Source organism: Odontomachus brunneus, unplaced genomic scaffold (assembly GCF_010583005.1).
Source record: "Odontomachus brunneus isolate Ranch 3 - 2012 unplaced genomic scaffold, Obru_v1 Obru_scaffold_074, whole genome shotgun sequence".
NCBI lineage: Eukaryota > Metazoa > Arthropoda > Insecta > Hymenoptera > Formicidae > Odontomachus > Odontomachus brunneus.
The window spans coordinates 792,860-800,913 of NW_022639524.1; the positions used below are offsets into that span (position 1 = coordinate 792,860).

An 8,054-nucleotide genomic window follows, 5' to 3' on the forward strand; every position below is an offset into this window, starting at 1 on the left:
GGTCTTAAAATAAGATTCGACTATGAATACCGGCCATAGTCATGAAATAAGAGAGAAGGAGGTCGAACTCCATATAACAAAAGTGGTTTTGATTCGTGTCCCTCAATTGAAAGGAAATCCGCTGAAAAGAATAACTTCTTATGGTTGGCCATTTGTAAAGCAATAAGGGCCGTGGCACATAGAAAAACTTAAGGGACGTCTACATTGGAAGAAAGTAGTAAGAAGTAAGAACTAAGAGTAAAAAATTGACCAACCACAGTCGAATGTGAGAAGAATAATCAACTATGATTGGTCAATTTCTTATTCTTACTTCCTACTTCTTACTGCTTACTTCCAATGTAGACGTCCCTTAAGAAGAATCAATGACTGTGAAGCGTCGTCAACAATATGCGGAGTAAGCTTAGAGTAAACAGTAAACCGTAAGAATTAACCAATCATAGACGATTATTTTTATAATAATTCTTACGGTTTACTTCTTACTCCAAGCTTACTCCGCATTGTAGACGACGCTTTATTGGTCAATTTGCTTACTGTTTAAGTTTTACTGCTTAAGGGTGCCATTATATGAAGCGCGAAAACGCGGAAACGCGGAAGATAAAATCTTACTAGATTCCCACGTTCCGCGAATTGAATCATTTCTTCCCGTACGTTGAAAAAGCGGAAAAGTGGAAGGCCCAAAACTTTTCTCTATTGTCTTTTCATGCAAGATACCAAGGTATGAATTCCACAAAAATATTAGGTCCGAACGTGTTTGAACACGTCTTAATGTAACGGCGGTTAGGTTGAATAACTTGTGATAACTTGTGACAATTTGACTTTTTTTTACTTTGTGACAATGGATTTTTCCGCGCTTGTTCCGCGACTTTATTTTTCCTTAATTACATGGAGCACAATTTGCGCGGAAAAGCGGAACGGTTTGATGACAAATAAACATCTGTATTCATTTTTTTAAATTGTATTAACTTAATTTACTGCAATTTTTACTAATATGTTTATCTTTTCAGCTTATCTGTTAAATACAAGAATTTTAATTAATAAATACCGTTAAAAATTAATATTTTATAATTCTCCATACCACTTTTCCGCTCAAAATATGCTTCATGTAATATAAGGCTGTAACAATCCGTCCGAGCACAGGAACAAAACATAGACAAACTTAGGGTGCCGTCCCATTGAGCACGGATCGGAACGCCGGATCGGATTTCTTACTATAATGAGCGTTCCGTTCTCTAGTTCCGTTCCGTAAAAGTTTCCTCTACCAGTCCCATGTAGCAAAAACGGAACGGATTTCTAGTTATAAAATATATTTCACTCTTCAATTAAATATTTCAGAATATTCATGACAATGTTATCGGCAAGATAATTGCATAAATTATGTATATAATTAATTCTGTCACGTCAAAATAACGAAATATTGACGAATTAATCATATTTATTTGCGACCGACGCGCCATTCCGTTCCGTTTTTGCTACATGGGACTGATAGAGGAAACTTTTACGGAACGGAACTAGAGAACGGAACGCTCATTATAGTAAGAAATCCGATCCGGCGTTCCGATCCGTGCTCAATGGGACGGCACCCTTAAAGCTAACAGCTCGTTACGAAAATATAATACGCGACCAACAAATGTTAACACCGCCGCCCCACTGCGAAAATCAATGGGTGCTTTCCAGTTACGTTTTGTGTATTACACAAAATCAGTTTATTGGTTGTATATTATCTTACAAGATATTTTAGATAATATGCGACCAATAAACTGGTTTTATGTACGTATGTGTCAAGATGTGTTAAGCAATTGGAAAGTACAACAATAACACCAAAGCACACCGAAATCGGTATAAAAGCCAGCGCGAAAACCTCGAAAGCAAGCAGTCTTCCGAGGCACTCCACTGAACAGAGCCAAGGCTCCGACAGCGGAAGATTCTCGCGAATACCGCTGCCAAAAGCACCGCCTCCTAGATCCTCGTCGATACCGCTCCATCGACTCGTTGGATTCGTAGAGTCGACATCCTCGTAGACTTATTGGATACGTAAAGTCTACATCCTTGGTACTGCTCCGTCGACTCGTTGGATACGTAGAGTCGACATCCTCGTAGACTTATTGGATACGTAAAGTCTACATCCTTGGTACTGCTCCGTCGACTCGTTGGATACGTAGAGTCGACATCCTCGTAGACTTATTGGATACGTAAAGTCTGCATCCTTATTACCGCTCCGTCGATACGTAGATACGTAGAGTTGACTTCCTTGTTACCGTTCCGTCGACTCGTTGGATTCGTAGAGTCAACATCCTCGTAGAGTTATTGGATACGTAAACTCTACATCCTTGTCACCGCTCCGTCGACTCATTGGATACGTAGAATCGACTTCCTCGTTACCGTTCCGTCGACTCGTTGGATACGTAGAGTCGACTTCCTCGATACCGCGTCGTTGACCCGTAGGACTGACCTACGCGTCACCTATGATACCACCGTTCGACCGCCCGACGAACTCCGACTCGTCGGGAGTCACAGCCGCATAACGCATTCAGAGCATTATTGCTCTCGCCGAATAACGGATCTCGCCGCGACAGGAATTAAAGACCCAAGCGTAAACATCTCGCCGCGAGCGCGAGACAATCGACGCCAGAGGGCGGACACTTTTATATATAACCTTGGACCGTGGAATAGTTCCACACATACTACATAGGCTAGATAGCACTAGCGTCAACACTACTACAATCAAAATAATCATATAGATGAGCGCATGACTAACACAATGAAATAGCCATATAGATGAGTGCGTGATCATGCATGATGAATGAAATAAATCAGGATTTATTTCTGTAAATTCTCTTTTATTTTCTGTAAGCAAAAGGAAAGATTATTACAGTAGTGTTCAGAAAATGTGTAATGTAATAAAGTCATCATTGTGTTTTACATCGCCAGATAATTATTTCAATACAATATAATATTTGAGACAAGTCGCTCACAATTCTAGGTTAAACAGCAGAAATGACTATAATGTCTTAGGAGCATTTGAAAGACAAATGAAATAAATATCTTTCAAATATCTAAGATTTTTGTAGACATTTAAGCTGTATAATATTTCATATATAAAAATTATCTATATGAAACATACAAAATAAGAATTATGTGTTTCAGTTGATATGAAACAAGCATGCATTGTCCCGGTTGCACGTCAAACACGCGAACCCCAGCACATCAATTACCGAAAGATCCATGTCGATGTTTGCTGTGGTTAAAAAGTTTGAAAATGGAAAACTTGGAACACGTTTTAAATGTTGCAAGATATAAAATACGTGTCTGCCATCAACACTTTACCGAGAAAGACTACATTTATTCTCTAAATAGATGTAAATTAAAATATGATGCTGTACCAAGTATGAATATATCAGATGTAATAACATGTATTGCATTACATGACAACATAGACATTCAGCAAGCCTCGACATCTGCGTGCAACATAAAATTTTCTCCAGATGTTATAGCATTGCAACCACTGCATCTAGGACATGATAAAGAAAATATGAGATACAGCGTACATAGAAGAAGTTAATATTAAACTATTTATTGTAATTTCCAATCCATTTTGAATTTATCTATATTACTGTATAAAAGACAAAATATAAATTTACAATGTTATTGTAGAATGATAGAGGTAAAAATGAAACAAAAGACTTAAACTGTCTGACGTAATGGAACATATGCAACATGTGATGACACAACTAATATTTCACATAAAAGACATGTATGATAACAACTGAATGTTATAACTGATTTTTTTACATACAACATTGTGCTGAATGCAAAAAAAACTATAATGAACAATGTATACTTTCAGCAACAATTGAAAAGTGCAGAAAGCATGGTGAAAAAATATATAAATAAATTTTACTATATAAGTCGAACATAAAAAAAATTATTGAACGTGAATTGGAAGCAAAGTTCGAATTTACATCAATTAAATGTAAACAGCATTATGAAAAATTAAGAACAGCGGTATTCTCAGCGGTAATTTGTACTTGCCTAAGAAATTTTTGCGCTGCTGTCAATAGATGCCTTAATGGAAAATATAGTACAGAAGCGAAAAATCATATTCTTATTTCCGCACAAGCAAAATATCAAGCAAGACTGAAAAGGAATCGTGAACACAAAAATATATAAATATGTATATATATATATATGTATATATATGTATTAAAAGAAAACATGATAAAAATTATGGTAAAAAATATATATTTCTTTTTATATAAAATCTATTTATCTTTATACCATAGGAAATATCTATTATATATAGATATGATTATTGAAGCAATAAACACAAGCAAGAGGATTTTATTTAAATATTGAAATATATTATTTTGTAACAATTAAAATCGTTTTTTTACAGTTTTCATCATTTTACAGTTTAATCGTCATTTTACAGTTTACAGTTTTAACATAAAAAATATAATTGCAATATAAAATTATCTATACTTTTTGCTTCAATAATCATATTTATATCTACTTTATTTATATTAATTTATTTATATTAATGAAAAATACAAAATTATAGAAAGTACAAAGTATAGCTATCCCACCACTATCGCATTATCTCTTAAGGATGGATTCCTGAAGTAATTTGAAGAAAAAAATCTTAATGCAAAAATGTTGAGGCTATAATATTTTTCAAATTATAAACGATTAAAGTTGACCATTTCAAAAGTATTATAACCTCAACATTTTTGCATTAAGATTTTTTTATTCAAATTATCTCAGGAATCTGCCCTTAAGAGAGATAATGGGTGCGTTCAGGAGACACAGCGGTTACACAACGGTTGAGTAATTAATCAACGTAATTGGTCTAAAGTTAGGGATCTAACAGTAAGGACCAATAATCACTGACCGCTCACTGATCAGCTATGTTTTCTGAACGCAGCCAATGCAGTAGTGGTGGGACATGTTATATATATATTCGATGTACGTATATCGATATACGTAATATCGATTTTACTTATAGGTGAATACAAAATAGCCCAGATGGCAGCATAACGGTCCAAATAAAATACATATTAGTGTCTACCCTCTGATCGACGCGTCACAACACCGACCGCGTCCCGCGGCTGCCAGCGGTCCCGGCGTTACCGAATCGTCAGCAGCAAACATCACAGACTCGCACGGCGAGCAGAAAAATTCGACCATTAAACCAACGGCGTCGAGACCACCTGTAAATACTCATTGTAAATAGCTATTTCAGTTAAAATAGATATCATATTATTACCTATACTACTGGCTTCACAATTTATTACCACTGCCACGAATCCGGACTCGCAGCATATCCCTCATTGAACGCAAATAGCGTTACAAGGCAATCAAAACAGACGTGGAATGCGTAGCGGATCTAGTAAAATTTTGTATTCCGCGTTTTCGCGGTTCCGCGCTTTATGTAATGGCATCCTAAAGTTGGTGGCACATAGAAAAACTTAAACAGTAAGACGTAAGCAGTAAGTGAATCAGCCAATCACAGTCGTTGATTCTTGGACCGTAAGAAGAATCAACGATTGTGATTGGTCAATTTGCTTACTGCTTACGTTTTACTGTTTAAGTTTTTCTATGTGCCACGGCCCTAAAGCGTCTTCTACAATGGCAGTAGGAGTAGTAGTAAGAAATAAGCAGTAAGCAAATTGACCAATTCCATTCTCACGTTTCAAAAATAATCGATTGTGATTGGTCTATTTATTTACTGCTTATTTCTTACTACTACTCCTACTGCCATTGTAGAAGACGCTTAAGGGCTATCGCACACAAATTGACATAACTGCATATGCATAGCATAAGATTGTATGGACCAATGAGCATCGAATATTAAGCTTCGAACACCAATATGGCGACTTAATACTCGATGCTCATTGGTACATACGGTCTTATGCTATGCATATGCAATTATGTCAATTTGTATGCGATAGCCCTAAGTTTTTCTATGTGCCACCAGCTTTAGTTAGAGCAAAATAGAGAGATATACTTGTCTCACTCTTACTATTCAGTGGTGCAGTAATGGATTCTGCACACAGGACGCGGTAATGCTTGCCGCGCAGCGGAAGTCCGCGCGACAGCCAATCAATACGCTTTCCATAATAACCTTCTAGCTCTTATGGAAAAATAACATATTGATTGGCTGTCGCGCAGATTTCCGCCGCGCGGCAAGCATTACCGCGTCCTGTATGCAGGAGCCATAAGGGTACGTAGCGGAAGCGTAGTAGTTTCTCTGCTGAAAGTAGCTAATTGCTCTGTTCTTTTTAACTGCACTGCTGAACTAGTGCAATAAGTTATAGCGTGTTCGACTGGCCCTGGGTTAATCGCTCTCAGAGTGATTATTGACGTCATAAGTTTCTACTAGCCAATCATAAAGCTTATAAATACTTGTTCGACCAATAAACCTAGGCTGAATAACTCAAAGTGAGTTAACCCAGAGCCAGTCGAAGGGAGCGTCCCGGTTGACCACGGTACGATTAGACACAACCAACCGATGAAAAGAATTATCTAGTGAATTACTAAGTCGAACCAATCATTACAATCTGTGTCCAATCGTATCGTAGTCAATCGGGTCCCACCCCCAATCGAACATCCTATTAAGGTGCTATTTCACGTGTAGTACGACAAGCTTTTCGGATACGTATATTGGTTGGCGAATAGAATATTTCTAGATTCTCTCTTCGTCAACCAATAAACGTATCCAAAAAACTTGTGGTACGACACATGAAATATCAGCCTTATGCGTGAAGTTTTAAGCCCATTCTACAATTGCGTGAACGTGGTTGTAAGTGGTTGTATGTGATTACGACAACCAATTAGAATAAAGCAATCAGTAAATAAAACATTCGGATTGGTTGACTCTTACGATCACGACTACGCTTACGCAATTGTAGAATGGGCTTTATGTGCAGAAAACTCGAGTAATCTGCGCAGGTAACTAAATGAGGTTTTCTGCTACATAAAACTTCTTTTAGAGCTATCCTACAATTGTGTAAGCGTAGTCGTAAATGGTTATAAATGATTATGACAACCAATTAGAATAAAGTAATCAATGAATAAAACATTCTAATTGGTTGGCTTTATAACTTGTGTTTTGTGTATAAGACAAAGCATAAATATTTATCCATGATCATGAAAAACATGAAATTGTGAATCTAGTTCATCGCTGTATTTCATTTTTTTATTTCTTTATATCTATATGTATATTAATGAAACTGATTCAAGAGCAGCGAGTAGGATTGTAGGGCGAATTTTTTAATTCACCGATGGATCCATCGTTGAATTAAAAAACTCGACCGTACCTAGACAGAAATGAAAAATCGGTTCGCCGTCGATTCGACTTTTCATTTCTGGCTGGGTAGGTTATTTTAGAAGGCTTGGTTCGACCATCTGGGGGTACGTACATGTCCCTAGGATCCTTTTCGAACTATTTATTTTTTGGCAAAGTCGTACCGTTTCGGTGGTACGCAATATCTCTTTTCAAATCGTGGAATGGTATTAAGGCAAACTGCCTGGAACTATATATTGAAAGAAGAAAGATTATTTTAGGTTAGAGTAGACACGTCTCAGGGGTTTTCTGCATATTCTGCGCGTTTTCTGCGCATAGTAAATATTTTATGCATATTATGCGCAGAATTGTGCATAATACCCATCTCTGTGAGAGAGTGATGTTTCCGAACGCCGTCTATATTTGTTTCCCTCTAATTGCACTAGTTCAGCAGTGCAGCTAAAAAGAACAGACCACTTATTTTCAAGTAGTACAACTAATGGCTTTTGCACATAAGACGCGGTAATGCTTGCCGCGCGGCGGAAGTCTGCGCGACAGCCAATCAATATATCGTTTTTCCGTAAGAGCTGGAAGGTTATTACGAAAAGCAGCATATTGATTGGCTGTCGCGCGAACTCCCGCCGCGCGGCAAGCATTACCGCGTCTTGTGTGCAGGAGCCATAAGTTTTTCTGTGTGCCACGGCCCTTACTTATTGCATCTGTGTAGCTGAGAAAAACAAATCTAAAGGCCATGGCACACAAAAAAACTTAA

The 8,054-nt window shown here is 37.3% G+C and overlaps 1 long non-coding RNA gene across 1 annotated transcript; it reads right to left on the reverse strand.

Annotated features, from left to right (window-relative positions):
* Positions 1-4,036: 4,036 nt before the first annotated feature.
* On the reverse strand, positions 4,037-5,412 carry LOC116847160. Its single transcript, XR_004378674.1, has 3 exons — positions 5,264-5,412; positions 5,066-5,207; positions 4,037-4,134 (listed from the first exon to the last, which is right to left on the reverse strand). It is a non-coding gene; the product is annotated as an uncharacterized LOC116847160 (long non-coding RNA).
* Between the last annotated feature and the right edge of the window lie 2,642 nt (positions 5,413-8,054).